This window comes from Physeter macrocephalus, chromosome 19, assembly GCF_002837175.3.
Source record: "Physeter macrocephalus isolate SW-GA chromosome 19, ASM283717v5, whole genome shotgun sequence".
Lineage (NCBI taxonomy): Eukaryota > Metazoa > Chordata > Mammalia > Artiodactyla > Physeteridae > Physeter > Physeter macrocephalus.
Window position 1 is genome coordinate 51,028,568 of NC_041232.1, and position 7,936 is coordinate 51,036,503.

Consider the following 7,936-nt stretch of genomic DNA (forward strand, 5'->3'; position numbering starts at 1 on the left):
TTTCTGGTGAGCAGGTCTGCATCCGGTTGTGTGTTCTGGGGTGTCTGTGAACTTATTATGACTTCAGGCAGCCTCTCTGCTAATGGGTATTGTTGTTTTCCTGTATTGCTAGCTGTTTTTCATAGTTTGTCCAGCACTGTAGCTTGCTGGTTGTTGCATGGAGATGGGTCTTGGTATTGAGATGGAAATCTATTGGAGATTTTTGCTCTTTGTTATTACATGGAGCTGGGAGGTCTCTGGTGAACCAATGTCCTGAACTTGGCACTCCCACCTCAGAGGCACAGGCCTGATGTCCGGCCAGAGCATCAAGACTCTGTCACCCACATGGCTCAGAATAAAAAGGAGAAAAAAAGAAAGAAAGAAAGAGAAAATAAAATAAAGTTATTAAAATAAAAAATAAAAAATAATTATTAAGAATAAAATATTTAAAAAGTAATTAAAACTAAGAATTAAAGAAAGAAGAGAGCAACCAAAGTGAAAAACAAGTCCACCAATTATAACAAGCACTAAAAACTATACTAAAAGGAAGAAAAACACGAACAGACAAAACCCTAGGACAAATGATAAAAGCAAAGATATACAGACAAAATCACACACAGAAGCAGACACATACACACTGAGTAAAAGAGAAAAAGAAAATATATATATATATATTGTGCTCCCAATGTTACCGCCTCAGTTTGGGATGATGAAATTGGTTGTGGAGATTTAATCTGCTGCTTCTGAGGCTGCTGGGAGAAATTTAACTTTCTCTTCTTTGTTCGCAGAGCTCCTGAGTTTCAGTTTTTGATTTGGCCCTGCCCCTGCATGTAGGTCACCTGAGGACATCTGTTCCCCACCCAGACAGGATGGGGTTAAAGGAGCAGCTGATTCGGGGTCTCTGGTTCACTCAGGCTGGGGGGAGGGATGGGTACAGTATGTGGGGTGAGCTTGTGGCGGCAGAGGCCAGCTTAATGTTGCAACAGCCTGAGGCACACTGCGTGTTCTCTTGGAAAAGTTGTCCCTGGATGACGGGACCCTGGCAGTGGCAGATTGCACAGGCTCCCAGGAGGGAAGGTGTGGATAGTGACCTGTGCTTGCACACAGGTTTCTTGGTTGCTGCAGCAGCAACCTTAGCATCTCATGCCCGTCCTTGTGGTCTGCACTGATAGCCTTGGCTTGTACAGGTCTGTGTAGCTTGTTTAGGTGGTGCTCTGAATCCCCTTTCCTCATGCACTATGAAACAAAGAGGCAAGAAAAAGTCTCTTGACTCTTCAGCAGTTCCAGACATTTTCCTGGATTCCCTCCCTGCTAGCTGTGGTGCACTAGCCCCTTTCAGGCTGTGTTCACACCGCCAACTCCAGTCCTCTCCCTGGGATCCGACCGAAGCTGGAACCTCTGCTCCCAGCCCCCACCTGCCCCGGGGTGAGCAGGCAAGTCTTTCGGGCTGGTGAGTGCTGGTCAGCACCAATCCTCAATGAGGGAATCTCTCTGCTTTGCCCTCTGCATCCCTTTTGCTGTGCTCTTCTCCATGGCTCCAAAGCTTCCCCTCTCCACCACCCACAGTTTCCATCCACGAAGGGGCTTCCTAGTGTGTGGAAACTTTTCCTCCTTCACAGCTCCCTTCCACTGGTGCTTGTCCCATCCCTATTCTTTTGTCCCTGTTTTTTCTTTTTTCTTTTTGTTTTTTTTTGGTTTTTTTTTGTTTGTTTTTTTGTTTTTTGTTTTTTGTTTTTTGTTTTTTGCAGTACATGGGCCTCTCACTGTTGTGGCTTCTCCCGTTATGGAGCACAGGCTCTGGACACGCAGGCTCAGTGGCCATGGCTCATGGGCCCAGCCGCTCCGCGGCATGTGAGATCTTCCTGGACTGGGGCACGAACCCGCATCCCTTGCATCGGCAGGCAGACTCTCAACCACTGCGCCACCAGGGAAGCCCCTCTTTTTTCTTTTATCCTACCCAGGTATGTAGTGAGTTTCTTGCCTTTTAGGAGCTCTGAATTCTTCTGCCAGAGTTCAGTAGGTATTCTGTAGGAGTTGTTCCACATGTAGATGTATTTCTGATGTATTTTTGGGGAGGAAGGTGATCTCCACTTCTTACTCTTCCGCCATCTGGAAGCTCCTCCAAAGTGTGTAGTCTTAACCACTGGACTGACTAGGAAGCCCCGGACACTTTTTTTTTTTTTTTCACAGCAACGAATTTTGCTTGCTTCTAGTGATAGCCTTAGGACTGAATAATATTTAGCCAAGACTAACTTCTGCCTCCAACTCCAATTACATTTGTTTGTAATGCAAACCTTCCTTCTCTGCCTTAATTTATTTATAACATCTTTATTGGAGTGTAATTGCTTTACAGTGGACATATATACCATACCAAATGTAAAACCGACAGCTAGTGGGATGCAGCTGTTTAGCACAGGGGGATCAGCTCAGTGCTTTGTGACCACCTAGAGGGTTGGGGTAAGGAGGGTGGGAGGGAGGGAGATGCAAGAGGGAAGAGATATGGGGATATATGTATATGTATAGCTGATTCACTTTGTTATAAAGCAGAAATTAACACACCCAGAGATTTTGTAATCTCCTGAGTACTTTACTTGTAAAGGATACTAACTATGTATTTTTTTTTTTCCTGGTTGATTATCTTCTCCAGGAGACAGGCTTCTGAGTAAAATTTTTAAAAACAAAACAAACAACAACAGCACATCTGCACAGACACAAACTCAGTTGTAAGGATTGTGGGGGAGGAAAATGGGCTGCTAAGGCTAGTCTCCTTTTAAACTATTCATTGATGACTAGTTAGACAGTTCTCATCCTATTTACATACAGCCTCCTTTCCATTTTGTGTGGCTTCTCCAGTCCTAGAGAAAGCTGTTCATCTACGCAAAGCTACCCTATGCAGACCAGCCTCTTTGAACAGTTGCTGAGATCACTCACCAAATCTCCCAGAGGATAAATGGATGCTTGGGTGAAAAGTCAATATTCTGACTTCTTTATTAAGCATGACTATATTGACAGCAGTGGTCTAGGTCATTTGAAGTGTACAATGATCATGTAGTCCCTGATCTTTGACCTTGGATAGTTTTATATCTACACAGGTAAAATAGATAAAACATGTGAAACCTAATGCAATACATGTCTAGGCTCTAGTGTTGGCTTGGAAGCTGAAGGTTGAAGAAAGACAAAATGACCACGAATGGAAAGAGAAAAATGAATTCCTAAAAGAAGTGAGACTTGATCTGGATTCTCAGATTCTTATTTTCAATTGTCATTTCCATTGGAAAACTTACTTATAAAGAGAGATCTCAAAGTTAAATGACCTGTATCTGGGAACCTCCCCAATCAAATTAGGGTCCCCTAACTTCTCTGATTTTTCCACATTTTTCCCATTCTGCTTTCCTTCCTAATGCATGACTTCTTCTCTCTTTCCACTACTCCCTGGCTTCTTATATATTTTCCTCCCTTATCTCCAAGGCCTTTGACACATATTCCCTATATCTTGTCTTTTTCATGACTGCTTTGTCTCCCTTTACTCATATTTCTCTTCTTCTCTGATGTTGCGTTGCCAGTTGTGAACTAAAGAATGTACCAATGAATTCAGGGAGAAAAATTCTGGGAATCTAATGTTTGGGTTGCCAAACATCAAAGAACTTTATGGATCCTCTGCCCAAGTTGTGTAAGTGGATCCTCTGACATAGAAGGGCAATGCCTTCAGAACTGAAGTATAAAAATTGATTTATACAAAGGATTAAATTAATATTAGCTAATCTCAACTTTCACCTTGAGCTCATGCTTAGTTATTTTAAGGAGGGAAGAAAAGAATCCCCTGCATATTGATTATGTACTATGTACCAAGACTTGCCCTGGGCACTTTCAAACATTTAATTCTCCCAAGAGCCATCAATGTGGATATTGGTATCACCCATTTATAGACTGGGAAACTGAAGCTCTTAGAGTTTAAGCCTATCACCCAAGGTCATGCAGCTGACAACAGCCAAGACTAGATTCTGTCTCTCTGCCACTGTTTCTAATATCGACTTGATTTCTACCTCCTTTCCTGCAAGGACTACTGCCACCAGACACTCAGTAAAAATAGCAGTCTTAAGAGTTGTCTCAGCCTTGTAGCAAAGCTTTGATGCCCCTTTGTGTTTTAAGGAAGGACCCTGGGTGCTGTGCTGAGGAGAGGACAGCAATGGTCTCAGGCAGACCAGGAGGAGACAGGGCTGAGGGCTCAATCACACAAGTGTGGGTTGGAAGATACAGGAAGTTGACAGGTCAGAGGCTACTTTCCAGGGAAGTCAGCAGGCAGATAGATATCAAAAGCCCAAACAGTCAGGATCCAGAGACTCAGTGATCACAAAGGCAGGGACAATGGTTTTATTGAAAGAGAGACATGAAGGCAAGCAAAGATCCTAGGACAGGCACTTCTTTTGTTGCCTGCTGAGTATGAGCAGCTTCGGATCCTAGACATTAAAAAAAGTTAGAAGGATCTCAGATACCCGCAGGAAAATGATGCCTCTTCTGGAGCATAAAGCAGAGATGTGGAAATTGTTTGACTGTGGTTAGTGCTGCAAAGGAGCTAACTTTTATATTGGTTGTTGCAGACAGGACTGGGTTTAAGACATGAATAGGTGCACCTTTTGCATTGCTTACACTTCATTATGTGTCTACAGAAATCTCAAGAGACAGTGATGTTTTATGACCTCCAACTTCATTATTTTATGCCCCCTCCCTCCACTTATGGCCTAGCATTACGTATTACCCACTTACTCTTATACTTCTTTCCAAACCCTATCAAAACCTGCTCTTTGATTACATTTAGTGGAGAGTGTCTATGGGAGCATATGTGGCACATTTCTTTCATAGGGGCACTGACTTTACTCAGATGGAAGCCGGGGGAATTTTACTTAGAAAGACTCTGAGCAAAGACTGAGATGAGGCAGAGCCCTCTGGATCTCCTAATCTACCAAGAAGTGAGCAAGCAGGTGGCTATTCCACCCACACATAAGGTCAGCCCTGACAGCAGTAGGTTTTTTTTTTTTTTTAATGTGTCCTGGAACCATTTTCTCAGAGTGACATTGACATATGCCCCCATAAATAAATTAGCAACCTCATCTCAGCTGACACATTTGGCAGAAACAAGAAGTTCATGTGCCAGTATGTGGGTTAATTTCCGTGCCCGTTCCACTGGGAAAGATCAAGTGTATCAGTGTGTGCTCATATCACTGGGAAGCAGAAAGCTTTTCTTTTCTTATTCTTGATTTTCACAGAAATATATTTTGACTCATCTTTATAAAAGATGTATGTGAGAAGTTATTAAGCCAACAGAAAAGTGATAGAAAGACAGGAGGATGGGTTTGTCAGAAATAGATTTTTACAATTTACGAAAATAGAAATGGGGACTTCCCACAGCTTATCTCCCCAAATTCTCACTGTGCAAGGTGGATATTTATGTTCCTTATATTGTAAAGCTACCTCTGCTGAATATCCATGGAGAATAAAGACATGGAAAAAAAGCAAAGAATTTCTAGTCCTTTCTACCTCGTTCCCTCTAATAGAGTAGTGACTGCTCAAAAATGTCTTTATGCCTTTCCATATAACCCAATCAACAAAGTTTGGAGAGTCTTGTATGTGCTGGTTCCAGTATTAGGAATTCCTTGGGATAAGAAAAAAAAATAAGTGGACAAAATCCCTGTTACAAATAGTTAACTGGGAGAAGCAATTACTGAAATAAATACAACATGTTTATCCAATAAGTATTGATGGAGCATGTGAAATGTGCAAGGCCCCATGCTGGAAGCAGCCTAATTCATGCCCATCCTGCAGATAGGCAGGTCTCCTCATCTAGATAACAGAATTTTTACCACAAATGCTAGCTCAGTCCATCCAGTCAAGATATTTACAACAATACATAGAGTGTTTTGCCCATTCATTTACTAATTCATTTACATATTTTCCATTCACTTACTATACATCATTTACTCTTTTAAATGCTGGGATTATGAGAGTGAACAAGACAGATGAAGCTCCTGCCCTCATGGAGCACACAGTCTAGAGACCCTCAGTTTTTGTTTGTTTGTTTGTTTGTTTTTTAAATTTATTTTTCTTTATTTTGTAATTGAAGTGTAGTTGATTTATAATGTTGTATTAGTTTCAGGTGTACAGCAAAGTGATTCAGTTCTACATATATATAAATCTATTCTTTTTCAGATTCTTCTCCATTATAAGTTATTATAAGATATTGAGTATAGTTCCCTCTGTTATATAGTAGGTGTATATGTTATATACAGTATTTTATATACAGTAGTGTGTATATGTTAATGCCAAACTCCTAATTTAACCCTCTGCCTCACCTTTCCCCTTTGGTAACCATACATTTTTCTTTTATGTCTGAGTTTCTTTCTGTTTCATAAATAAATTCATTTGTATCATTTTCTTAGATTTCACATATTAGTGATGTCATATGATATTTGTCTTTCTCTGTCTGACTTAATTCACTTAGTATGATAATCCATCCATGTTGCTGCAAATGCCATTATTTCATTCCTTTTTATGTCTCAGTAACATATATCTATATATACCACATCTTCTTTATGCATTCAGAGACACTCAGTTTTTTATGACGGCAACACAAAGTTCATTTGAGAGTGATTGCATCTATCCAATGTAATGAGAATAGTGCTATTCTTCCTGATGAGTGTTGGCATCCTCCTTGACTAGGAATTAGAACGGCTTCTAAATAATTTATCCCTTGAGCATAGTCAATGCAACATCTCTGCCTATGTTTTCATGTGCAAAATGAGTCATAGATATTCAAGAACTGCCTTGAACAATGTGAAAGTCACTAGCCTCATGTAGCTATTAAAAGTAAGTTAAATTGTATTCATATTAAATATAATTTAAAATTTACTTTATCAGTCAAACTAGCCCATTTCAAGTACTCATATCCACCTGTGGCTAATGGCTACCATGTTGAACAGTGCAGACAGAACATTTTCACCACCACAGAAAGTTTTCTTGGACAGCACTGCTTTAGAAGATAACTTCTGGTGTTAATATCTATGATGTTTATTTGTCTTTGGGGTGTTTGGCTGCAGAATTCAACATGTAGCTCCCTGCTATGAAATTCTACATCATCTTCCTACAAATAAATTACATGACATTATTATGTAAACTCATGTAAATGTTTATGTTTACTTGCACAGTACTCCTCCTTTATTTGTGGCTTTGCTGTCCGTGGTTTCATTTACCTGTGGTCAACTGTGGTCTGAAAATATTAAATAAAAAACTCCAAAAATAATCAATTCATAAGTTTTAAATTGCACACTGTTCTGTGTAGTGTGATGAAATCTCACACAGTCCCACTCTGTCCTATCCTGGAGATGAATCATCCAGTGTCTAGCATATCCTTCTGTTGGTCACTTAGTAGCCCTCTCGGTCAGATCAGCTGTCATGGTACTGCGGTGCTTGTGTCCAAGTAATCCTTATTTTACTTATAATGGTCCCAAAGTGCAAAAGTAGTGATGCTGGCACTTCGGATCTGCCAAAGAGAAGCCTCAAAGTACTCCAAGTGAAAAGGCGGAAGTTTCCGAATTAACATGGAAAGATAAAAATCATAGGCTGAGGTTGCTAAGATCTATGGTAAGAATGAATCTTCTATCCGTGAAATTGTAAAGAAGAAAAAGGAAATTGACGTTAGTTTTGCTGTGGATCTCAAACTGCAAAAGTGGCCACAGTGTGTGATAAGTGCTTAGTTAGAATGGAAAAGACATTTAATCTGTATAATGAGATATTTGGGGAGAAAGAGAGAGTGAGACTACATTCACATAACTTTTATTACAATATATTGTTAAAATAGTTCTATTTTATTATTAGTTATTATTATTAATATCTTACAGTGCCTAATTTACAAATTAAATTTTTATCATAGGTATACAGGAAAATAGTAGTATATGTAGGGTTA